The 27061-nt window shown below is 48.0% G+C and overlaps 1 protein-coding gene across 5 annotated transcripts in view; it reads right to left on the reverse strand.

Moving 5' to 3' along the window:
* The window catches only part of MBTD1 (mbt domain containing 1), a 241653-nt gene that overhangs the window by 75146 nt on the left and 139446 nt on the right, over positions 1-27061 (reverse strand). The gene's annotated exons all lie outside the window — the stretch shown is intronic.

Genomic DNA, 27061 nt, shown 5'->3' on the forward strand with positions numbered 1-27061 from the left:
GCACCCAACGACGTGCAACAGGCACAACAACTGGGGTGGAATTTGGGAAAGGGCATCCGCACCCTACTGGGAAGGTGGAAGGGTGTTGGTACATCATGTTGGAAAAAGGTTACGCAAGACAGATTGGCCGAAGATGGAGTCCTGTCTTCCAGCCTTGTCCAAACAATAGTGGGCTGCAAAGGTATGGAGAGAACTCCAGGTTGCAGCCCTGCAGATGTCAGGAAGCGGCACCGATCGAAGGTGTGCTACTGAAGTCGCCATGGCCCTCACAGAGTGTGCTTTGACACGGTCTTGGAAAGGAATGCCAGCTTGCTGATAACAGAAGGAAATGCAGTCCGCCAACCAGGAGGAAAGAGCCTGCTTACCCACAGGTTGTCCTAACTTGTTAGGATGGAAGGAGACAAACAATTGAGTGCTCTTTCTGTGAGCAACTGTACGGTCTAGATAAAACGCTAGAGCTCGTTTACAGTCTAGGGTATGCAGAGTCTGTTCCCCAGAGTTGGAATGGGGCCTGGGAAAAAAGATAGGTAGTATGATGGATTGATTGATATGAAATTCAGAAACTACCTTGGGTAAAAATTTAGGGTGAGTGCAGAGTACCGCCCTGTCCTGCAGGAGTTTAGTGTAAGGTGGATAGGTGACTAAGGCCTGTAACTCACTAACCCTGCGAGCTGAAGTAATAGCCAACAGGAATAATACTTTCCATGTGAGATACTTCAATTCACAGGAGTGCAGAGGTTCGAAAGGTGGTTTCATAAGACGACCAAGAACCAGATTAAGGTCCCAAGATGGGGCCGGAGGACGTAAGGGTGGCTTCAGATGGAGTAAGCCCTTAAGAAAGCGTGTTACTAGGGGTTGTACTGAAATAGGAGTACCCCTAATACCTTTATGGAAGGCGGCTACCGCACTGACATGCATTCTGATAGAAGAGGTTTTAAGACCTGATTCAGAGAGATGCCATAAATAGTCCAAGAATTTGGAGAGTGGACAGGAAAGGGGATCAAGGGACTGAGAAGTGCACCATGATGTGTACCTTTTCCATTTGTATGAGTAAGACTTTCTTGTGGAAGGCTTTCGTGAAGCTATCAGGACCCGAGAAACTGAATCCGAAAGGTGAAATGGTTGAAGGACTAACCTTTCAACATCCATGCCGTCAGGGACAAGGCTTGGAGGTTGGGATGGAGGAGGCATCCGTCGTTTTGAGTGAGAAGATGCGGGTCCATTCCCAGAGGAATGTGCCTGCGGATGGAGAGATCCTGGAGTATTGGAAACCATACTTGGCGTGGCCAGTAAGGTGCTATCAGGATCATGGTTCCTCCGTCCTGGCGTAGCTTCACGAGAGTCTTTGACACAAGAGGAAGTGGAGGGAATGCATAGAGTAGACCGGTTGTCCACTTGAGGGAGAATGCATCCCTCGGCCGAGAGTGCTGGCTCCGAATGAGAGAGCAGTAATCGTCCACTTTGTGGTTCTGAGGGGACGCAAAGAGGTCTATGCGGGGAGAACCCCACTTGTGAAACAGAGAGGTCGCTACCAGAGGATCGAGTGACCACTCGTGTGGTTGGAAGACACGGCTCAGCTGGTCTGCCAATACATTGTCTACTCCCGGCAAGTAAGTGGCCCTGAGGTACATGGAGTGGGAGAGGGCTTCCGCCCAGATCTGCGCAGCTTCCTGACACAGAAGGAAGGAGCCTGTGCCTCCCTGCTTGTTTATGTACCACATGGCCACTTGGTTGTCTGTCTGGATTAAGATTATCTGATGGAATAGATGATCTTTGAAAGTTCGGAGCGCATAGCGGATTGCTCGAAGTTCCAGGAAATTGATCTGGTGTTCGGCTTCCTCTTTGGACCATAACCCTTGGGTTTGGAAGTCGTCCACATGGGCTCCCCAACCGATGTGAGAAGCGTCGGTGGTTAGGATTACTTGCGGATCCGGTGGAAGAAAGGGTAAGCCCTGAAGGAGGTTGAACCGAGTCGTCCACCAGGTTAAGGATAGGCGTAGCGCCTGTGTGACTGTGATAATGGAGGACAGAGGCTGAAAAGCTTGAATCCATTGGTGTCGTAGAGTCCATTGCGTTACTCTCATGGCTAGTCGGGTCATGGGAGTGACTTGAACCGAGGATGCCATGTGTCCTAGGAGAATGAGGAACTGGCGAGCCGTGGCAGTGTGTTGCGACTGGAGCTGGCGAGCTAAGGACATGAGAGTGTGGACTCGTTGAATTGGAAGGTAGGCTTTTGCCTGTAAGGTGTCCAAGTCTGCCCCAATGAAGGATAAGGTCTGAGATGGGACCAAGCAAGATTTCTCGTAATTGACAAGAAACCCTAAGGAAAGGAGTGTGTGAATTGTCAATTTTAGGGAGGATTGAGCAAACTGAGGGGTAGAGGCCCTGATGAGCCAATCGTCCAGATAGGGGTAGACGTGGACACCTTCCTTCCTGAGAAATGCTGCTAGTACTACGAGACACTTGGTAAAGACTCGTGGAGCAGATGCCAGACCGAAAGGCAGTACCCGGTATTGATAATGGTCGTGGCCTATCAGAAAACGCAGATACTTGCGATGAGATTGCGTTATCGCAATGTGGGTATAAGCGTCCTTGAGGTCGAGAGAGCACAGCCAATCCCCCTTTTTCAACAGAGGGAGCAAGGCGCCCAGGGTTACCATCTTGAACTTTTCTTTTTGCAGATACTTGTTGAGGGCTCGAAGGTCCAGAATTGGACGAAGTCCCCCTGATTTCTTTGGTATTAGGAAGTATCTGGAATAGAATCCTTTCCCTTGTTGACAAGGAGGGACGGGTTCTATAGCATTTGATTGTAGAAGAAGGAATACTTCTTGTTGTAATTGAGTCAAATGGCTGGTTAGACTCCATGCCTGAAGGGGTGGGGAGTCTGGCGGAAGTGTTATAAAGTTGAGGTGGTAACCCTGTGCGATAATTGCTAGCACCCACTGATCTGAGGTGATCTGTTTCCAACGGTGTAAGAAGTGGTACAGACGACCTCCCACAGGGATGTGTGGAAGAGGGAGTTGGCTTGTGCTCAATACAGGGAAGTCATAAGGCCCGCCGCAGGCCCAGGAGGTGGGGCTACAGTAGGCCTTTGTTTTCGCGGCTGACGAGGCTGAGGCCTGTTAGAGGACCGTACAGGACGAGCCCTAGTTGACGGAGGGTAGTAGCGACGTGGTCGAAAGAACGACTTTTTAGAGTCCTTCTTTTGCGGTTGCTTGGAGGTCACCTCAGATGGGATAGACGAGAGTTGTTTCAACGTCTCATGGTGGTCTTTTAACTCTGCCACAATCTGTTGAATTTGTTCTCCAAACAAATTGTCGCCTAAGCAGGGTAAATCAGCAAGACGATCTTGGACCTCTGGGCGAAGGTTGGATGACTTTAACCAAGCCCAACGTCTGGCTGAGATGGCTGTGGCTGAAACCTTCGTAGAAGCATCGAATATATCGTAGGCGGTCCTAATCTCGTGCTTCCCTGCCTCAAATCCCTTGTGAAGAAGGGCTTGAAGTTGCGGTTGGTACTGGTCCGGTAACGTGTCAGCGTAGTCTTGCATCTGCTTAAGGATAGCTCTGTTGTATTGAGTCATATAGAGCTGATATGAAGCTATGCGTGAAATCAACATAGCTCCATGGTACACTTTTCGTCCCACACTATCCAGGAACTTGTTGTCCCTGGTAGGTGGGGTAGAAGAGTGTGGCTTAAGACGCTTGGCCTTCTTCTGCGCAGACTCAACTACAACAGAGCGATGATCCAGTTGAGGCTTTTGGAAACCTGGTGCTGACTGGACAAGGTATGTGGAGTCAGCTTTCTTATTAACTGGAGACACCGATGAAGGAGATTCCCAGTTTTTCTTGAGCAGATCCAAAAACACCTGGTGTATAGGGATGGAAGCGATGATTTTTGGAGCATCCAGAAATTGAAGTAGTTCCATCATCTGGTGTCTATCATCGGCTTCAGATTGTAACTGAAAAGGTACAACTTCTGACATCTCTTTTACAAAATTAATGAAAGAGAGATCCTCAGGAGGAGATCTTTTTCTACTCTCTGTAGGAGATGGCGGCGAAGGCAAATCTGTGTCAGAAGATGTATCATCATCATCACCCCAGGTATCATAGGGATCATGTGGGGCTTGTAGCCCCGATGGACCTGGCTGAGGTTCTGAGGGCATCGATGGAAACCGAGGTGGAATCGGTGCCGTAGGTGGAATCAGAAATGGCATCGATGGCTTCGGTGCTGCCGATGGAATCAGTGCCTGGCGCGGAATCGATGGAGCCGAAGGATATATCGGTGGAGATATGCCAGGAGGTACCGATGGAACCACCCCGGAAGGGGGAATCCGAAACGGTGTTTCTCCTGCCGATGAGAATCCAGTCGGAGACGGTGGTGTTGTCGATGGCACTGGAATCACCGATGGAAGGGCCGTCATGAGCGCCTCCATACGGCTGAGTAGCGGTGCTAACGCTTGTACCAACGGCTCGGTGGTCGGTTCCCTCCTCTGTGGCGAAGCCGGTGCCGGTGTCGGTGCTGGGGGCGGCACTGGAACCGGTGCCGGAGACGGTGCCGATGGAGGTTGTAATTTCTTCATCGCTTTCTCGATGGCCTCCTGGACCAGCCGGTCCAGTTCTGCCCGGAGACCAGGGGTAACTATACCCAGCTCAACGGGAGAGGGAGGCTGAGGCAGGGCCGGAAGTACCACCGTAACCGGTGGGATCACGGCCCCCGCACCCCGGGAGGGTGAGGGTTTCCTCGATGCCGGCGAACGAGACGTGGAGGGTGTCCGGTCTGTTCGCGGCTTCTTTGTCGGTGGCTCGGCTTGAACAGAGGTCGATGGCTGTGGATCCTCGACAGGCCGAGACTTGTGCCGTCGATGGCGATGCTTTTCTTTCCGATCCCCTCGCCCATCCGGGGAAGGGACGGGAGTCGACGGCCGAGAAGCGATCGATGGCGGACGGTCACCGGAGGGTTGGCGATGATGGTACAACTTCGACGATGCCGGTTCCGATGACGTCGATGCTATCGATGGCGTTGGGGTGGGTGCATGGAAGAGGAGCCCCATCTTCTCCATCCTGGCTTTGCGACCCTTGGGTGTCATTAAGGCACATTTGGTGCAAGTCAGGACATCATGCTCACTACCCAAACACATTACACAAACCCTGTGGGGGTCTGTGATGGACATAGTCCGGGTACAATCCGGACAACGGCGGAACCCCGTTGCCATGGCTGGAAGCCAAAATTTAGGCTGGGGATCGGTAATTGCCAACAGGCCTCAAGGGCCAAAATCGACGGCAGTCGATGGAAGAAGGCAAAAAATTTACCGGGTTCCGAAAGATGACTAAAAAATTTGTCGAAGGGAGACCCCTGAGGGGCAAATTTTCTTAGGAAATTAATTTCCAGATTCCTGTCAGGAACGTGGTTAGAGAGCTCCTTTCACCGCGTGGCAACTGCTGCGCGGAAAAAAGAAGACTGAAGGGAGACCCCTGCTGGCTGCAGGGTCAGTGCCTTGCTGGGCATGCCCAGTAGGGGCCAGTCAAAGTTCTGTTTAAACTTTGACAGAAGTTTTCCGTGGTGGGCTCCATCCTCGATGTCACCCATTTGTGAGGACAACCATCCTGCTTGTCCTGTGAGAAATACCTTTCCTTTAAAATTACCAAAGGCTAGGAGACTGACTTCAACAACAAGAATCAAAGAGATGTCCTATGAGTCTTGCAAGCAAGGGAGGTCAAATCTCTTCAAAACTAAACTCAGGATCCAAGTTCAATAGATCTTCCACAGAAGACTATTTACATTCTTGATCCCTAAAAGAAAGAATTCCATCCAAGAAAGTAGCGAGAGAGTTTTCATGACTGTGTCTCTTGCAGCAAGCTACAGCCAGTCTCTGCCCACTGCGAGATTTGCAAGTTATGCCTTTATCCCAGTCTCCCCTGATAGAAGAACAAGATTGAAGGAATGGTTCCCTTAAAGGGAAATATTGTTGTATATTGAACTCACAGAGGCTCCAAACGCTAATTCAGGTCTGCTAATAGTCCTCTTTCATATCTCTGAAGGCTTTAACTCCTAACACTAAGTATTCCTATTATGTAGCCTGGGTCTCTCAACAGCCAAGGTTATAAGTCATTTCCATTCTCTTTTACAACCTGGAGGAAAGGGTGAAGGAGAATGCTTGCTTGTAATTTCAGAACTTAGTCTAGGGAATGTCCAGGTTCCTGGCAGGAACACACACAGAAGACTGGATACTGGTCATGGTTCTACAAGGATATCTAAACCCCCAGGATACTGCTTTCCTTTATTGGCTGAAGTATTCGCTTGTCTTGGAGTTTCACCAGGCTGATCTGAAATCCACTTGTGTTGGTGCCCCACTTGACTGCTAATAAGGCAGAAGCCACTTCTGCCAAGTTCTTACGCTTCAGGGTCTCAAGAGTGACAGCTCAAAACATTTGTGTGTACAATAACAGTGTTGGCCATGTCAGCTGCTGCTAGGTACTGCTGGGTAATTCCATCTTGGACTAAATTTGACTCATTTACCAGGGTACTAGAGGGCTATTAGATTCCCTCAGCTTGTTCACATCAGCTAATGGTATTTCACAGACTGCCACCACCCAGGCTGCCTTCTTCGGAGCTTGAGGCTAGGATTTCTGGAGAGCTAGATGGCTGGCTCTGGTCCTAGATCTGGACCCATTGAACTTACTAGGACTGCTGACTCACTTCAGCTAACCTGGATCATAATTCCCTTCCTAACCTATAAAGCTCATGCCTACAGTGTGAAATAATCATGAAGCAAATTGAAAATCCATTCCCTGCAGGAAACAACTAAGAAAAGTCACCTGCTCAGGCTCCTAACCTCTCAAGAGACAGGAAATGTAGCCTTTATTATTTATTTAATTTGATTGACTGCTAAATTTATCAAACTCATCAAAGCCTTGTGGCACTGGCCTACTGGATATCACCTGAGAGGAGTGCAAATTGAAAGAAACGCATGAAAGTCTGCACCCAAGGTACTATATTTAGGTCCCTTGCCCTGGAATCTAAGACCTGCACTCAGGTCATGCTCAGGGTAGACATGGAAACGATAGATCTGGGCATTGGGAGTAAGGTATTCATCCCTTGAAGTCTAAGGTCATAAGACCACTTTCTTCTTTGGATAAAAGAGGGTTTCTCCATACACCAGAGACTGAGAAGGACTAACTAATGTTCATCATAATCAATAGAATTACACACAATATAGAGAGCCCAACAATAATATATGAAATATACAAAATTTATTTGAAAATATCAGACAGATATACCTATATAGACAATAAAACTAAGCTAGCACACGCACACATTCATACCCACAAGTAAAAAATATGTTGTATTGAGATACAGTGTATAACTCTATTTATGTTACCAATTGAGTTCACAAATACGTATAAAATTTCAATTGAGAATTGATAAATTACTACAAACTTTAAATTGAAATTATGTGCAATTTATGTCATAAATTTAGGACATAAATTGCACATAATTTCAATTTAAAGTTTGTAGTAATTTATCAATTCTCAATTGAAATTTTATACGTATTTGTGAACTCAATTGGTAACATAAATAGAGTTATACACTGTATTTCAATACAACATATTTTTTACTTGTGGGTATGAATGTGTGCGTGTGCTAGCTTAGTTTTATTGTCTATATAGGTATATCTGTCTGATATTTTCAAATAAATTTTGTATATTTCATATATTATTGTTGGGCTCTCTATATTGTGTGTAATTCTATGACAAGTGGATAGAGAGTTGTAGTTATTTACCCTTTGTGTATATTTACCATCATAATCAATAGTCAGCCTAGGGGCTCCATACTTGCATAACCCTGGCTGCAACTGAACAACTTTCCTCCTCTGACTCGATCTGAGTAGTCAGATGTCAGACTAAAGGAGGAGCATAAGCAAAGGAGGTAGTCAGCCAAATTGATATTCCAAAGGAAATATGTAGAAAATATATATATAAATTTTTATTATGTTTAAGCGGTCATGTTCAAGTGTCTGAGCAAAAGCCTTCACGAGAAATTGGGCAATCTTTGTTTGTGCCATATCTTCTACATATTTCCTTTGGCAAAAATTGGTCAATCTAATTTGTGCCAGATCTGACTAAAGGAGGAAAGTGCAGTTGCTTACCTGTAATAGGTGTTCTCCTAGGACAGCAGGATGTTAGTCCTCAAATGTGGGTGACATCATCCGATGGAGGCCGGCATGGAAAACTTTTGTCAAAAAGTTTCTAGAAGCTTTGACCAGCAGACTGAGCATGCCCAGCCTGCTACTATCTGTGCTTCCACGTGAGGTCCCCCTTCAGTCTCGTAACATATGCAAAATACGAGTGAAAAAATAAAACAAACTGAAAGGAGAATCCAGCTCCGTGGGGAGGTGGGTGGGATTCCTGAGGACTAACATCCTGCTGTCCTAGGAGAACACCTGTTACAGGTAAGCAACTGGGCTTTCTCCTAGGACAAGCAGGATGTGGGTGAATACCAAGCTCCAGACTGCCCCTGCTAATAAGAGAGACCAACAGCGACCGAACAAGGTGCCAACAGGCACAACACAACTGTCTATGGCCAGCAGCGTGATGAAGCCAAGGCCTTCTTGCAGTCCAAGGTATGAAGAGCCCATTCTCCCAGTGTTGCAACCGTCGCTGCCTGACGGCTGCAGTCTGCCTACCTTTCTTTTTCGGCAACACCTCCTGCTCCTTGTGGATGTCTGGCTGCCGCGGCATCTGCCCACCGTCCTCTCCGGCGTCCCCGGACTGGCTTGGGTGCTGCCTCCCGCCATGCTCCTCAGGTACCTTAGGGCGCGCGCCGCACGGCCCTCATTCTTATTTCCTCTATGGCACGAACCTCAGGGATGTCCCCCTGTGATGACGTCACAATGCCCGGATATTTAAGCCTACTGTTTATTGCTAGCTGTTGAGTTAGCAAGGGATTTCCTATGGATGGGATTCGCTCTCCGTACCCAGCTACTCTGCCTCCAACTTCTATTGGACTCTTTGCTGCTAATGGGGTACCGCTCCTCGGGGGCCTCTCTGCTTCTTTCAGGTCGCTATCAGGAACCGGTACTCGCTCCTCGAGGGCCCATGTTCCCTGACTCGCTGCTTGTGTCCATCTTCTCTTCTACTTGGAATAATGCGCTACAGGCACCATCTGTGAGTACTATTACCATCTACTCCTCAGAGCTGTTTCCCCGGAACCAGGTACTCGCTCCTCGAGGGCCTGCCTCCGTTCCAGCGCCAGTGCCATCTCCTACTTGGAACTGCTGCGTGAGTACTTGCCAACGAGTCTCTGCTCCCAGGGATCTGGACCTCTCTTCTCGAGGGCCAGCTCTCCCTATCTCGGGGCTTCTCCATACTGAGGACTCTGATAATGTCTTATTGTACTCATTCTCTCGGTTCTTTTCACTACAGCACTGCTACCGGAGGAACCACTGTTCCAGCGCCCTGAGGGATACTAGTCCAGCTGGGCTCCATCTTCTACTCACTACCACTACCTCTGGTGGCTTCACAAACTGTCTAAATAAAGATATAATCTGTGTTTGTGTGTCCAGAGCTGAGCCTGACCTGTGGCACTCATGGGACTCCCCCCCGTGGGTGTAGTCAGCTGCCACAGTATCCAAGGGTCCACCCAAACCTTACAAAACATAACACCCGGGTGGGAATGAGACCTCGGAAAGAAGGTGGGTAAAACGATGGACTAATTGATATGAAAATCAGTCACAACCTTGGGCAGAAATTTCAGATGCGTACGCAAGACCACAATATCACGAAAGACCTTGTGTATGATATGGTGCGTACGTAACCAGAGCCTCAAGCTCACTGATCCTATCAGCCGAAGTAATTGCCACCAGGAATATGACTTTTCAGATAAGGAACTTCAGGTTGCAGGATTGCAGTGGCTCAAAAGGAGGATGCATGAGCCGCGCCAGGAAAACATTGAGGTCCCAAGACTCAACCGGAGGCTAAAACGTGTGTTCAGCTGGAGGAGGCCCCGCATGAAACGGCCCACTAAAGGTTGGCCTGAAATTGGTGTGCCAATGATACCTCGATGATACGCACGGACGGTGCTGAGGTACAGTCTGAGTGAGCTAGTCTGAAGCCCAGACTTGGAGAAATGCCCCAGGTAATCCAACAGCCAGGGAAGGGGGTATGAGAAAGGGTCCAAATCATGACCCTCGTAACAGATGGAAAACCTTTTCCACTTCAAGCTATAGGATTTTCTGGTGGAGGGCTTTTGAGACACCATCAGGACCTCAGAGACACAGTCTGAGCGCTCTAAAGGCTGGAGAACTACGCGCTCAACATCCAAGCTGTGAGGGCCAGTGCCCGGAGGTTTGGATGACGCAAGGTGTCCTGATTCTGCATCACAGTGGATAATACATTGAAATCGTCGGTTCAGTGTGCTGTGGCAGTCAAAAAAGCAATGTTAGGAATTATTAGAAAGGGAATGGTGAATAAAATGGAAAATGTCATAATGCATCTGTATCGCTACATGGTGAGATCGCACCTTGAATACTATGTACAATTCTGGTCACCACATCTCAAAAAAGATATAGTTGCGATGGAGAAGGTACAGAGAAGGACGACCAAAATGATAAAGGGGATGGAACAGCTCCCCTATGAGGAAAGACTAAAGAGGATAGGATTGTTCAGCTTGGAGAAGAGACGGATGGGGGGGGGGGGGGGGGTGTCTGTGTGTGTTAGAGGTGTTTAAAATCATGAGATGTCTAGAACGGGTAAACGTGAATCGGTTATTTACTCTTTCGGATAATAGGATTAAGGGGCACTCCATGAAGTTAGCATGTAGCACATTTACAAACTAATCTGAGAAAATTCTTTGTCACTCAACACACAATTAAACTCTGGAATTTGTTGCCAGGGGATGTGATTAGTGCACTTAGTGTAGATGGGTTTTAAAAAGGTTTGGGTAAGTTCTTGGAGAAGTCCATTATCTGCTATTTATCAAGTTGACTTAGAAAATAGCCACTGCTATATTACTAGCATCAGTAGCATGGGATAGACTTAGTTTTTAGGTACTTGCCAGGTTCTTATAACCTGGATTGACCACTGTTGGAAACAGGATGCTGGGCTTGATGGACCCTTGGTTTCACCCAGTATGGCATGTTCTTATGTTATCAGGCACCATCTCCAGCCGAATGGGTGTCCGCACCGACAGGACCTGCAGAAGCAGGAACCAGACCTGTCGGGGCCAAGAAGGCGCCACAACTATCATGGTCCCTCCGTCCTGCTGAAGCTTCAGCAGAGTCCTCAAGAGGAGCGGTAGAGGGGAGGTACGTGTACAGCAGGCCCATCCCCCAGTGGAGGGAGAAGGCATCGCAGGCCGCATAGCTGTCCTCCGATATTAGGGAGCAATACCTGCTCACCTTGAGGTTTTGTGGGGAGGTGAAGAGATCCACATCCAGCGTACCCCATTAGTGAAATAGCTCGGCCGCGACCTCTGGGTTGAGGGACCACTCATGTGGCTGGAAGGAGCGGTTTAAGTGGTCCACTAACACGTTGAGATGGCCTGGCAGGTAGGTCGCTCACAGAGACATTCCCTGTGAAAGGACCCAGGTCCACACTTGTACCATCTCATGGTAGAGGAGAAAGGAACCTGTGCCACCCTGCTTGTTGATATACCACATCGCAACTTTGTTGTTCGTCCGAATTAGGACTGCCTTGGACAACAACTGGTCCCTGGACACCCACAAAACGTACCACATTGCTCGAAGCTCCAGGAAGTTTATCTGAGAGCAGGCTTCGGAGGCAGTCCAGAGACCTTGCATGTGGATACCGTTCACATGGGCTCCGCAGCCTTGAGGGGAAGCATCGGTGGTAAGAATCACCTGAGGTGGAGAGGGTTGGAAATGGAAGTCCTTTTTCCAGGTTGGAAAGATCTTCCCCCCAGGATAGGGACACTCTTAGAGGGTCTGTGACTGTGACGGACACCTCAAAACCCTGGGAAGCCTGCTGCCACTGGGACAGCAGGGTCCATTGGGGTCTCCTCATACGGAGTCAAGCCAGAGGGGTCACATGGACAGAGGCCGCCATGTGGCCCAAGAGGTGGAGCAGGAGGCAAGCTGGCACCCTCTGGCTGTTCTGGTCAAGGGTAACCAGCGAGGCAAGGGCGATTGCCCGGTTTCTGGGCAAAAAAGCTTTCGCCTGCACTGTGACCAGCCTGGCGCCTATGAAGTCCAGCTGAGGAGATGGGCAGAGATGAGACTAGGGAAATTTATGACAAATCCCACCGTCTGCAGTATCTGCACCATCAAGGTCAGAGCCTGCAAGGCTCCTGAGCCGGAATCGCTCTGGACCAACCAATCATCCAGATAGGGGAACATGTGCACTGAGTGACGCCTGAGGTAGGTGGACACCACCGCTAGGCATTTCATAACAATGCAGGGGGCCGATGCCAGCAAAAGGGCAGCACTTTGTACTGGTAATGTGCTTTCCCCACCACGAAGCAGAGGTACTTCCGGTGGCTGGGGACAATTGCAATGTGTGCGTAAGCCTCCTAGAGATTGAGGGAGCAAAGCCAGTCTCCTCCTCTGACGAGAGGAATCAGCATACCCAAAGAGACCATCTTGAACTTTTCTCTTATGATAAATGTGTTCATCGTCCGGAAGTTGAGAATGGGGCGCAAGCCACCATTCCTTTTTGGAATGAGGAAATACCTCTAATAGAGCCCTTGGCCTTGCTGATGGCGAAGGACTGGTTCTACCGTGTTCACCATGAAGAGGGCAGCGAGTTCTGTCTGAAGTATGACCTGGTGGGTGGACGAACCTCACGATGGACATGAGGGAGAGATCTCTGGGAGCTGACTGAAGTTTAGATGATACCCCTGATGGATGATAGTGAGGACCCATCAGTCCGATGTGATCTTTTCCCAGCAATGGGCGAAGCTCAAGAGCCTGCCTCCAACCGGAGGATCTGACGTCAGGGATATGGTCAACTGACCTTCGCTTCCTCGCCGCCAGTCTAAAGCCCATGGCCGTGGCTTGTTGGGGGGCCAGTTGGGGTCTGGGCGTTCGCTGTTGGCAAGGATGGCCCCTGGAACCGGTGTGTGGTGTATAATCCTGGACAGCTGGAGGATACTATTTCCTTTACCGGTAAAAGGGCTTCCGGGAACCCGGCCTGGAGGATTTCCTGGCCAAGGATGGGCCTTCAAAGGTGCTAGCGAACAGCTGTTGAAGGGTATCATGATAATCCTTCAATTGCGCTACCGCATCCCGGACCTTAACCCCAAAACGGTTTTCACCTATGCAGGGGAGGTCAGCTAGCCTATCCTGGACCTCCGGCCGGAGGTCAGAAGCACGCGTCTCAAAAACATTGTAGGTGGAATGCACCTCATGCTTTCCCACTTCGAGACCCAGCAGGATAATGGCAGAGAGGGCCTCGTGCTGCTGTTGACGCAGGCCCTCAGCAAAGTCCTGGACCCGTTTCCAGAGATTACAGTTATATTGGGTCATATAAAGCTGGTAGGCGGTGATGTGGGCCACCAGCATGGTGCCTTGGAAGACGTTCCTGCCCAGGGCATCAAGTAGGTGGCATCAGCCTTTCTATTGACAGGGGAGATAGATATGGAGTACTCCCAAGAAAATTTGGGGCATTTTTCCATCTATTTCATCGTACTGAAAAAGGAGGGTTCTTTTCGCCCCATCCTGGACCTCAAGAATGTCAACCAACACCTACGGGTAACTCACTTTTGCATGGAAACCAAGAGTTCTTAACCTCCCTGGACCTCTCAGAGGCCTACATTCATATTCCAATCCGGCAAGAACATCAGCGCTTCCTACACTTTGTGGTACTGGGCCACCATTATCAGTTCCAGGCGCTGCCCTTTGGCCTGGCCACCGCCCCCAGAACATTTTTCAAGATAATGGTGGCCAGAGTGGTGGTACTTAGGAAAGAGGGAATCCTGGTGCATGCATACTTGGACAACTGGTCAATCCTGGCAAAGTCATTGGCAGAGAGTCTCCGGGTGACCAGCAGGACCAACCAGCAGGAGCTTGGTTGGGTCATAAATATGGACAAAATCAGCCTCAAGCCCCCCATAGTCCTTGGAATATCTGGGAGTCCGGCTCAACACCAAGCAGGGCAAGGTCTTCCTTCTGCCCTCATAGATAAGGAATATGATATCCCAAGTACGTCGGTTGACGAACATGATACACCCCAAGGTGTGGAGCTATCTTCTGATCCATGGTTTGATGGCGTCAACCCTGGAGGTAGTGCCGTGGGCGAGGGCACACATGCAACCACTTCAGCGCTCCCTGCTGTCATGTTGGAACCCGCTGTCTCAAGACTATTCGATTCACCTCCACTTACCAATGGAAATATGTTCTTGGCTCCAGTGGTGGCTGCAGGAAGCTCACCTGGGCAAGGGGGTAAGCCTATCCCCGCCGAACTGGCTGGTCCTCACAGACATGAGCCTCCGGGGTTAGGGAGCGCACTGTCAGGATCTGACAGCCCAGGGGTGTTGGACCAAGGAAGAAGCGCTCTGGAACATAAACCGCCTGGAAGCCCGGGCAGTCAGACTGGCATGACTAAAGTTCAGTCACATACTCCAGTGTCAGGCGGTCCGCGTGATATCAGACAGCACAACAACGGTAGCCTATATCAACCGCCAGGGGAACGAAGAGCCAGCAAGAGTCACAGGAGATAGATCTCCTTATGGAATGGACAGAAATACATCTACAGATGATCTCAGCCTCTCACATCGCAGGAAAATACATCAGAGCAGACTTTCTAAACAGGGAAAATCTGGATCCCAGAGAGTGGGTATTGTCGGCTAAAGCTTTCAACTGGTGGTGGATCGCTTGGGCCTCCTGTCAATCAACCTGCTGGCTGCATCTTACAATGTGAAGGTTCCCTGATTTTTCAGTTGCAGAAGAGATCAGTGCTCTCTGGGGATCGACACACTAGTTCAGACCTGGCCAGAAGCGGAATTACTATTCGCTTTCCCTCTGTGGCCTCTGCTGGGCAGGGTCATCCACAAGATCGAGTGCCACAGGGGGTTATAGTTCTGCTAGTAGCTCTGAATTAGCCCAGGCGCTCATGGTATGCAGATATGTGGAGACTCCTGTTGGAGACCCCCCGTCCCTTCCACTCCACAGGGACCTGCTCTAGCAAGATCTGGTCCTTCACAAGAATCCAACTCAATTCTGTCTTACGGTTTGGCCCTTGAAAAGGCTCGCCTGATGAAGCGTGGGTATTCAGTGCCAGTAATTACCACCATGCTCCACGCAAGGAAGTTCTCTACGTCCTTAGTGTATGTTCGGGTCTGGAGACTATTTGAGGCCTGGAGCGAGGAATGTGGTGTGCCCCTTGGACGGTCAAAATCCCACTGGTTCTGGAATTTTTACAGGATGGCTTGAATAAAGGGTTGGCCCATAACTCCTTAAAGGTCCATGTAGCGGCTCTCTCCTGTTTCAGGGATGAAGTGAACAGAATCAGCCTGTTGGCGTATCCGAATATGACCCATTTTCTGGCCGCCCCTACGGTGGCCGGTTCCCTTGTGGAATCTTAATCTAGTTTTGGAGTTCTTGGCAGGGCCTTCCTTTTGGCCACTGTGCAGTCTTTCCTTGAACTTATTAACCCTGAAGACGGTGTTTCTGGTGGCGATCTGCTCGGCTCGTTGCATCTCTGGACTACAGGCATTGTCATGTTGGGAACCGTTCCTCCAGATCGCTCCAGGAGCATTACAACTTCGTACCGTTCCTTCCTTCTTGCCCAAGGTAGTCTCAGATTTTATTTGATTCAGTCTGTTCCACTGCCATCCCTAGACAGGCACAAGGACATGGAAGAATACTGCTTCCTCCACCATTTAAACGTCAGTAGACTTTTGGTGTGTATCTGGAAGTTTCAGAACCAATGCACAAGATGGACCGCTTGTTTGTTCTTCACGGTGGAAGGAGGCAGGACAAACCAGCTCTGCTGGCTACCATAGCTCGCTGGATCAAGGAGGTGGTCACGGGAGCCTATGTAGAGGCAGGAAAGCAATTACCTTTTCAGGTTAAAGCTCATTCTACTAGGGCTCAGGCAGTCTTAAGAGCGGAAGCTAGACTGGTGTCTCCCGTCGACATCTGCCGAGCAGCGACTTGGTCCTCCTTACAGTGTTCTCCAGGTTCTGTGAATTGGAAGTTCAGGCCCACGAGGGCAGTGCTAACCGGACTGCGGGCAGTCTCCCACCCCGATCAGGAGTAGCTTTTGTACATCCCATTGGTCCTGAGTCCATGTGCCTACATGCTAGGAAATGGAGAAATTACTTACCTGATAATTTCGTTTTCCTTAGTGTAGACAGATGGACTCAGCATCTCACCCACGGCTGCCCAAAAATGGTGCCAAGAAATCATCCATGAAATGAATATCAATTCCAAGAGGTTACGGGTAAACTATCATCCAACCCTTAGGATCAGGGCATCTATAATCTTGCTGGGTTTCAGCATTTATGTTTGGCTGAGTACAGTTACAGTTATCCGTTTTTTAATCAAGTTTTTTCAATAGTATGTCCACAATGGCTTTTGAAGAGAATACTGAAGGGCTGAGGTCACTGCAGGGGTGTATCTAAGGTGATATCAGCTTTGGAACCTGACTCCATCTTCATCTGCTAGCAGGGGAGCATATAACTCATTGGTCCTGAGTCCATCTGTCTACACTAAGGAAAACAAAATTAATAGGTAAGTAATTTCTCCATTGGATCACCTATGGGGAATTGTCTTCATTTTTTTAAGACCACAATTGGCAGATGGAAGTACAACACTGAGGGTCTCTCAGCATAGAAAGACTGAGTCTCTGCTTAAACAATCTTTCTTTTTCTGTAGCCTCTCTCCCCAGGTAGCTATGTGCATTGACTTTGTGACTCTAGTCCTCCTGCATTGGGTCCAGCATCCATCAGAAGCAACTCTAGTGACCTTCCCCACAGGTAACAGTGTGCTGAGAGAGGAGTCTTGAACTTGCAGCTCCTGAATGGATTTACAGCTGGTGAGTCTCTCACTAGTGGTAAAAGATGCTGGAGCTGCTCAAGTCGGATCTCCCATGTGCCCTAGTCCAGGTTACTTCAAGATGAGGCTACAATGTTTACAGCTATGCTTCTCTGGAGCTCCACCACAGATTGATGTCAACTGCAATCTTAACATTTTTTTACAGTTTTATGCTCTCTAAGAGATTAACTGTCCTTTGGAGTAGTCCCGTAAGTTTAGGGACCAAAGTTCAGAGGTTGGCTGCTTATCGGAAGCTCTTCCTGCCCCTCAATACCAGTCAGGGCTGTTTCAGAGGCTATGAGCAATATGCTCAGGCAATTCTGTTGTTTGAATCTTCAGCTCTGGGTGGTCGGACACCACTTAGGGGGGGCTTTCTTACTGCCCTCAGTGTAGGCTTTGGGGGTGATTGCACTAGGCTGGTTTGATCAGCTACATATTTTGGGGCCCTTTCTCTCCTTTGAAGAGGTCAGGGATATATTACTATTTATTTCAGGTCTCTCGGAAAGGGCTATGAGTTCTCCTTTTCTTTGGATTCCTATGCAAAATGGCCACCCTCTTCTTTGACAATTCCACACATAGATACAAAGGGGCAGGGGCATTCCCCCTTATCTCTACAGGGTACTGCCAGTTATTTCTCACATGCATTACCCTGGATCCATTACAAATAGCTATCACGCTGTCCCCGTATGCTATCCAAGACCCTGAGTACCAACTAGTTAAAGTGTAGTAAAGGCCTCCCTGTTCAGGGAGAAACTCAGGTTCTCCTACAACAAGCAGGATGGTAGTCCTCACATGTGGGTGACATCATCGGATGGAGCCCGGCTCGGAAAACTTTTGTCAAAGTTTCTAGAAGTTTTGACCAGCAGACTTTGACCAGCATGCCCAACTTGCTACTATCCGCGCGTCCATTCGAAGTCCCCCTTCAGTTTCTTCTTTTTCGCGGTGCAGTTGCCTCGTGGTCATGGAGCTCTCCATTTTTCTTGTTTTTTCTCAATAAGTTTCGGGTTCCAGTATATCTCGCAGTCGGTGCCCCCTCGGTATGGTAGGATTTTTCTATTGCTTTTTTCCAACTTTGCAGTCGATTCATGACTCCTGCCCTGGGGTGACCGCCAGTCATCGACCACACGCCGGGTATTTTTCATGGCGTTGACCGGCTTTCGTCGGTGCCCCCAGTGCTCGCGGACCATGTCTATCATGGATCCGCATGAGGTTTGCATCCTCTGCCTTGGGGCCTGGCACGTCGTCCGTGGGTGCTGTCAGATGACCTCCAAAGGGTATCGGGCGCGCCTCAATAAGATGGAAAAACATTTCAGGGCCCCGAAGTCTGCTTCGTCTACTCCTATGTCTGTCCCATCAACTTCAAGAGGTCGTGGGAAGCCTTCTGACATGCTTCCCCTGGGTGTTCCTCTCACCAGTATCTCCAAGGATCAAGGGAACGGTGATGGATCCTTGATTGTCTCACCGATCTCCCGGACATCGGGATCTTCCGCTTTCTCGGTGCCGGGGAAAGACTGTGCCCAGCACTGAAAGAGATCCCGCAAGCATCACCACTGGTCGCCATGAATATGTGGCCCTGGTTCCGGGCGGCATCAGTGGCTGCCAAGCTGCCACCAAAGTGACACCGGTCATCGGAAGCCCCATCCTCCGATGCCCCTGGTAGTCTTAGGCATTCTCCACCAACACCAGTACTGGGGACTATGCCACCTTGGAGACCCGAGGAAGAGCTGGAAAAGCCTCATCTGCCTCCATCAGTCCTGGCCAATCCGGACTTTCAGGAGTTGGACTGCAGGGTGCAGTCCGCGGTGCTTAGGGCTCTCCAGAGCGTTGAGCTGCCGGTGCCTCCTGTCCACTGGATTGGCTCTCTCTTCCTCCTCTTGTCCAGCCAATTCCCTATGACTTTCCCAGCCAATGCTGTGCTCCAGCACCCTAAATGTTGCCAAGGATAAGCTAAAGGGGACATGGTCAAGAGCTAGGAAGGGTTTGAGGAGAAATCCAAAGGTGCTGCCCAAGCAAGACCACCCTGGAATAAGAACATGCCATACTGGGTCAGACCAAGGGTCCATCAAGCCCAGCATCCTGTCTCCAACAGTGGCCAATCCAGGCCATAAGAACCTGGCAAATTCCCAAAAACTAAGTCTATCCCATGTTACTGTTGCTAGTAATAGCAGTGACTATTTTCTAAGTCAACTTAATTAATAGCAGGTAATGGACTTCTCCTCCAACATATCCAATCTTTTTTTAAACCTAGCTACACTAATTGCACTAACCACATCCCCTGGCAACAAATTCCAGAGTTTAATTGTGCGTTGAGTGAAAAAGAACTTTCTCCGATTAGTTTTAAATGTGCCACATGCTAACTTCATGGAGTGCCCCCTAGTCCTTCTATTATCCGAAAGAGTAAATAACCGATTCACATTTACCCATTCTAGACCTCTCATGATTTTAAACATCTCTATCATATTCCCCCCTCAGCCATCTCTTCTCCAAGCTGAAAAGTCCTAACCACTTTAGTCTTTCCTCATAGGGGAGCTGTTCCATCCCCTTTATCATTTTGGTCGCCCTTCTCTGTACCTTCTCCATCGCAACTATATCTTTTTTTGAGATGTGGTGACCAGAATTATACACAGTGTTCAAGGTGCAGTCTCACCATGGAGCGATACAGAGGCATTATGATATTTTCCATTTTATTCACCATTCCCTTTCTAATAATTCCCAACAGGTTACAGCAATCTACAACCTCACAAGCCTAATTTAGCTTTAAAAGACCCTCTGGCAATCTTTATTTGTGTAGAGGGGAGAAGAGTCATTTCTGCAGGCTATTATCTCCATCGCTCAGCTATCAGGAAGGGCAGGAGAGAGAAGCTGCAACATGCATGTGAGGTCACCTACTGAAATAACAACTCAGTAGAGAACTGGAGCTGTTCAGACTCTGCTGTGCCTGAGTGAAAATATGTAACGTCCCCTCCTACCTCCCCCCAAAAATAAAAAACTTTCCTGTTCAACTAGCGGATTGAAGAGAGAGGTAAAGAATCTGGCATGCTTAATTTATTTATTTTTGGCATGAAGCAGTGATAAAATGCCTGCTGTTTAAGCCAACACAGGAGTGCCAATCACTCCCTGCTCCATGTGTACTACAGCTCTGCCTTCCACTAAAGGGGACAGGACTTGATGTGGGGAAACCCCCCAGTTTTGCACTTGGCAGGGTGCTGACCCACTGCAGTTCACATCCACCCGCTTGGTACATGCCTACTCACAAGTCAGGTAGATTACACTCTCTGAGATAGTGAGCCTTCGTGACTTATCTGCGGTACTGTGCCTCCTTTTTTTTTTTTTTTTTTTTTACAGTCATACCAGAAGACAGCAGAGGGAGAGAAAAGGATCACCTCAGACCCCATGACTGTCCAAACAAAGCATGGCACCATAGGAGATTGGGATGCAGTCCAGGGAAGAGGCTCAGCTGCAGGGTTTTTATTTTATTTATTTTTTTTGTATAAACGTTTTTATTGGTGAATATCAAATGAACATTATCAATAAACAAATGAAAACCACTGTGTCACCAGTTTTTGTATTATTTACCCCATCTCCCCACCCCTCCCTGAATCCTTATCCATCCATATATAGAGAGTTGAAACAACCTAACAGGTAGTATCCCATAGAATAATATAAGGCGTTCATATCCAAAGTAATGATCTAAATAAAATCCATCAGCCTGTCGTAATCATAAACCACAAGTAGTGTTGAAGTATCCAATAAGAAGAAAACCGGTCTCGAACAGGATTATCAGCATGGCTTTAATTGTCCCAGGAGGCACGCCAGCGTAGATAAGGGTCCCATGTTTGATGAAATGTCCGCAGGTTCCGACGCTTTTCCGCTGTCAATGACCACAAATGTTGGACTTGTTTTAGGTTTCCAAGCTTTCGCTATTTCCATCCTGACAGCTATACAAGCCTGCGTGCAGAAAGGGTGCACCGGATGTAACCACGCCTCATCCCTTCTTTGTAATAAGGCACCTTCCATAGATAGTCGCACTTCTGCAGCCAGTACTTTAGCAAGAAAAGCTTCCAATTGAGCCCAAAGCGGTGCTATACACTCTCCCGACCACCACATGTGCAGAAATGTCCCAAGAACTTTACAGCCCCGCCAACACAACCCATCAAAGCGCTCATGAAATTTCCTAAGTTTCTCAGGAGTAACATACCAGCGGTATAAAAGCTTATAACCATTTTCGAGTATGGAAGAGGAGATCGAAGCTTTACTAATATAAAGATAAATATCAGCCCAGCTTTCAGAAGTCAATTCCTTTGAGAAATCCTTCACCCAAGCTTTAGCGTAGGGCTGCATCTCTGGAAGTCGGACATTCAGTAATTTATAAATTTTAGAGATAAGGCCCTTCGGTTGAGCTGAAGATGAACAAAACCCCTCAAATAGGATTTCCCTGATTTTAAGTGCAGCCGAATGTTTTAACTCTGACAGAAATGAGAAAGCTGGTGATATACCAGAAATTCGGAAGCGGGCAGATTATATTTCTGACACAAATAATCATAGGATAATAATCCATCTCCTCCCCAAATGTGTTCCAACTTGGTCATTTCTTGATCCTTCCACACTCGAAAAGCGGAGAGAGGGAGCCCAGGCAAGAAATCAGTATTATAAAATAAGCTAGACATATAAAAATAATCTTTCCTACCTACCAACTGTCCCTTCCACCTGTCCCATATATGCATTGTGAGTCTGGTTGTGGGCAACATATGAGGGCATGCTTTCCAAGTCTTCCGAGGTTGCCCAAAATTGGCGGACTGCGGTTTTTTACTTTATTTTTTTAAACTACTGCCTCCCTGTTGCTCTCCCAGAATAGAGAGAGCATGTGCCGTCAGTAGCTCCTGCTGCCAGCTTGACCAAGGGAACAAAGTCACCCGAGATCATCCGATGCTTTACCCTTTGGCATGGGAACAGACCCCAAATGAGTCAGTTCTCAACAGGGAAGGGAGAATCAGTTCAATCAGGATCATCTCCCCCAAGACATGGCCTATACTCCACCAGAAACTTGGGCCTAAAGCCTTCCTGGAAGTGGCCTACACATAGCCGCACTACTGTCCACATATCTGTATGCTGGAGACAAAGAAATACTGAAGAGCTGCAGCACCAAAACTCTATAGGAAGAGTGAAGTCAACTTTGAACTTTTTATTTCTGTCTCTATCTGCATGCAGTAGTGGGGGAACATAACCCACTTGCTTGGACTGGTCTGGGATAGACGACAAGAAAGCAGCAAATTTATGAAAATTTGTATAAGAAGTACTAAATCAGACCATGCACAAGGTTCACTGCTTTCACATCTGCCTTACAGAACTGCTTATTTCATGCCACAAATATTGTGGTTCCCTTGCCAAGCCTGCACAATACCCAGCAAGTCATGTATCTACAATATAAATGGGCTCTGACCGATGGCCCGCAAATGCGCAGTAGAGAGCAGCTCTACCATGCATGCGCGGAACAGAAAGCTCTGACCGACGTACCATGCATCTCTCTCTATGGCGACGAGAACCAGCAAGAGTTCAGCGCGCGGACAAGGAGTATCGGGGGGGGGGGGGGGAGGGAGTTGGGACAGCAGGAACGTCAAGAGCTCTGACAGACATTCCGTGCCGCAGGGGAAGGAGTGAGTCACATAGCGTAGTGACTGAGAGGGGACGGGAGGGGATGAGATTGAGGGAAGGGAGTGAGAATGAGGGGGGAGGTGAGAGTGAGGGAAGAGGATTTCAGTGAGAGAGGAGGGAGGCAGTGGGAGAAAGACGGTGAGTAAGACTGAGGGAAGGGAGTTTGAGTGGGGGCAGGGGAGGGAAGGGAGGTGAGTGGAGGAAGGGGGGGTGAGTGACCGAGGTGAGTAAGCAAGGGGAAGGGGGAGTGAGGGAGAAGAAGTGTAGAAGAGTGCAGTTTCTGAAAACCGAACAAATTTTTTTTTAATGTAGCCCGTTGTTACGGGCTTAACGGCTTGTTATTTTATAATTGCAAGTTCTATACTAAAATTTTAAACTACAAAAATATTCTGTAGGGCTCTATTGACTTGCAATTGAGCAAGTTCTGAAATTTGCAGCTACAGTAATTCATGTGTACCTTATATAGAAACATAGAAATGATGGCAGAAGAAGACCAAACGGCCCATCCAGTCTGCCCAGCAAGCTTCACACTTTTTTTTTTCTCATACTTATCTGTTTCTCTTGGCTCTTAGTAACCTTTGGTTCTATTTCCCTTCCACCCCCACCATTAATGTAGACAGCAGTGATGGAGCTGCATCCAAGTGAACTATCAAGCTTGATTAGTTAGGGGGGTAGTAACCGCTAGGGTTTAGTATACACTAGAAAGATCCAAGCTCATGGAGAACAAATTTCAAAGATTTTTGTGTGGGTAAAAAAGAAGATGTGCTTACCTATAAACAGGGTTCTGTGTAAAAAGCAGGATAGATTAGCCATAATGTGTGGGTAACATCATCTGATGGCAGAGACATGGACTCAGCTCAACTTTACTGAGCATGCATGGGAGTTCCATATCCATAATTGACAACCGGTGCCCACACATATAGGCCTTGAAGCCACTGAGCTTGGACTTCTCTAAGCTCTTTTTTTTTTTTTAAAGAACTAAAATGTTCTGTTTGAGGGCTGCTGAGGCAGCAGCAAGAAAATAGAAAGCAAATGAAGCAGTAACAAAGTACAAGGCCAAATGCTGTAAACATTTTAAGAGACTGGGGACACGTTCACGTGATAACTCGGATGAAGAAAAACTGAAGGGCTCATGAGGCATCTCACGCAACCTCAGTAAAGTTTACTGAGCTCTGAGACCTGTGGTTTTTTTTGTGCCGACGAATGACAATACCCACACATTATGGTTAATTCATGCTTGCTTGCTGATGGAGAAAGTGAAGTTGCTTACCTGTAATATGTATTCGACATGGACAGCCACATAGATAGATGATGTCATCCAATGGTGCCAAGTTGGTCCTATTATCTCCTAGCCCAGAAAGTTCTTTTTTGTTTCTTCTAAGTGTGTGTGGTAGTTCTTGCTCTAGAGTTGCCATGTGACACTTCCTCAGTCCATCTTCTAGATTCTTCTACTTCCTGGTGAAGAGGAAGGGATTGTATGGCTGTTTAATTTTGCTGTCCACTGAGAACACCTGTTTCAGGTAACCAACTTAATTTTCTCCGTGGAGAAGCAAAATGAAACAGACACAGAGATGGGACCACCCAGCTAAGGGTTGCATGTTTGAGTTTCCTTTTTTTCTTTTTTGCAACCTGTTGCTATGTGGCAGAAGTTGACATTTACTTCAGAATAGTTTGGAGCACACACTGTCCAAATTTACTGTCTGCTCAAGACTCCTGGTCTACACAATAGTGTAGAGTAAAAGTATGACTTGATGTTCATGTTGCTGCCTTGCAGATATCCTGCACAAAAGAGGAGCTCAAATGAGCTAAAGTTGTAGCGTTGCTCTCAAACTGGTGGATCTTTATGTGCTGTGAAGTTTGAGAATTAGTTCTTCGATAACAATGAGCTAGGCACTGAGAAATCCATCTTGATAAAAGTTTGTTTGGATACAGGTTTTCCTTTTTAACTGTCATCAAAAGATATGAATAACTGTGTGGATTTTCTATACAGTTTAGTTCTCTCAAGATAAAACAGTGCTCTTCTACAGTCTAGGTTGTGCAAATATTGCTCTTCTTGAGCTGGATGTGGTTTTGGAAAAAACAGCAATGTTACAGACTGGTTTAGATAAAACGGAGATCCACTTTCAGTAAGAACTTTGGATGGGTTCTTAGTACCATTCAATTTTTAAATATTTTGAGTGTACGGAGGGTACATTACTAGCGCATGTACTCACTCTGCGGGCTATCAGGAAGTGTTTTCCATGTGACATTCTTGAGATTGTCTGTTTCCATACATTCAGATTGTAGCGTTAATAGCTGATTGTTATGACCATCGGTCGCAGAGGGCTGCGACCGCGTCTTCTCACATCTTGCAACGTCCTGCTTCCTTCTCCAGGCCTGCTCGTGGCGCGGGCTAGTGAATGCTGCCGCATTCCCTATGGTTCCTCGTAGCGGTCAAGATGCTGCCATCCTCCATGCCGGCTCTGGGCCTTACTAGGCGTGCGCATGCGCCACCAGACCCTCTTTTAAAGCCCCTTTAGCGGGAACCTCAGGGGCGTCCCGGATTGATGACATCATTGCATCAGTGTACTTAAGCTCCACCTCTGCCCTCAGCTAGCCGACTTGGCAACGAGTTCCATTACTACTCTACGAGCTCCTGTCTCTGCCATTCCTGTGGTGATGCTATCGGATCTCCTTGGACTCTGGATCCTGCCTGGTACCCGCTCCTTGGGGGCCAGGGTGTGCACTCTACGGGGACATGGTCTCCTGGCTTCCTCCACTCCTCGGGCTAGCCCTGCACCTTCCAGTAAGTCCTATCCTGCTGCCTCCCTGCTCCTCAGGGCCGCCTCTGGGAATACCTTCACCACTTGGGAGTTCTATTTCCGTGCTTCCCCGCTCCTTGGTGACGTGCCTACAATTACTCTTGGGACAACTGGTGCTTCCCCGCTCCTCAGGGCTATACCCTTGATTCTGCTACCAGGCTCTACCGGTGCGCCTCCTGCTCCTCGGGCAGCCCTACGTCATCAGCTGGAGACCTGACCCGGGCTTCCCCGCTCCGTGGGTTGCCTACGTCGTTGCACCAGTACCTCCTTCATGGTGCAGCTCCGCCCCTCGGGGTTGCCTCTCCAGAATACCTCCTGCATGCCCTGTGTCGTGGTCCCCGCTCTGCAGGTACTGATCTCCAGCCTGTTCCACGAACTGTGGAAATCCCTTCCTGCTGCGTCTCTTACCCTGCTCCTAGGGACTGCTCCACAGTCTCTCCCAGAGTTCTCTGCTGAGCCAGACCTCGCCTCCCAACGGTGTAGACCTGTGGGGCCCCTCCCCACAGGTAGTAACAACGCTCACCTCAGGCCAAGGGCCCACAAACCATTACACCAATGAAGTACTCTATGTAGATCCCATTGTGGTGGTGATATCTTTATTGAAGGCTTTAAATTATAAAGACCTCTAATAAATCTAAAGATTGTTGGGTGATTTGAGATTGATTGGTTGTTTTCATGTTGATGTTATGCTGCAATGGTGCTCAAATGGATTCTTATGGAGTTAGATTTTAGGCCAGAGCTTATAAAATGCATTAGTTAAGCGCAGTGCTTCCTAATCCTGTTCTGAAGGCATATCTAGTCAGTCAGGGTTTCAGGATTTCCAAAATGAATATTCATGAGATAGATTTGCATGCACTAGGTATCCAATGTATGCAAATATATCTCATGCATATTCGTTAGGGATATCTTGAAAACCTGACTGGTGAGGTGTGCCTCCAGGAAAGGTCTGGAAACACTGGGTAAAAGAGCAGCATGGTATGGAACATATGAAAGGGTCAGACTTGATTCTGTCATGAATTGCTAAACTATTTCCATTTGTAGTTGTATGATTTTCTAGAGGCTGGCTTTCTTGCAGCTAGTATTATTTCATTTATTGCTTGAGGCAAGTTAAGTCTTTAAACTAATTTGCTTTTAACATCCAAGCTGTTAGTTTAAGTGACTGGAGGGTTTGGATAGCGAACAGTCCCTCCTTACTGGGTTAGTAGGTTTGGAATTAACGGTAATGTGCTAAGTGGTGCCACCTTGAACCTGTGTAGCCGTGGAAAACAATTTTGACTTGGTCAGCATGGAGCTATTAGAATAATCTTCCCCTTGTCTTTTCTCAATTTGAGAATTGTCCTTACTATTAGAGAAAAGTTGGAGGAAACGCATATAGTAGACCTTTGTTCCATAGGATGATAAATGCATCCACTGCCAGAGCCTGGTTGGTTGGCCTCTTGGAACAATTTTGCTATAGTTTGTGACTGCATGATAATGGAAAAAGGTGCAGGGTCGGCATTCCTCATAACTTGGAAAGGTCCTGCAGAGTGTTGTCACTGAGTGACCACTTGTGTGGGTATAGTTGACAATTCAATCTGTGTGCCAGATTGTTGGGAAGATAAATTGTCGAGATATG

Source organism: Rhinatrema bivittatum, chromosome 4 (assembly GCF_901001135.1).
Source record: "Rhinatrema bivittatum chromosome 4, aRhiBiv1.1, whole genome shotgun sequence".
Lineage (NCBI taxonomy): Eukaryota > Metazoa > Chordata > Amphibia > Gymnophiona > Rhinatrematidae > Rhinatrema > Rhinatrema bivittatum.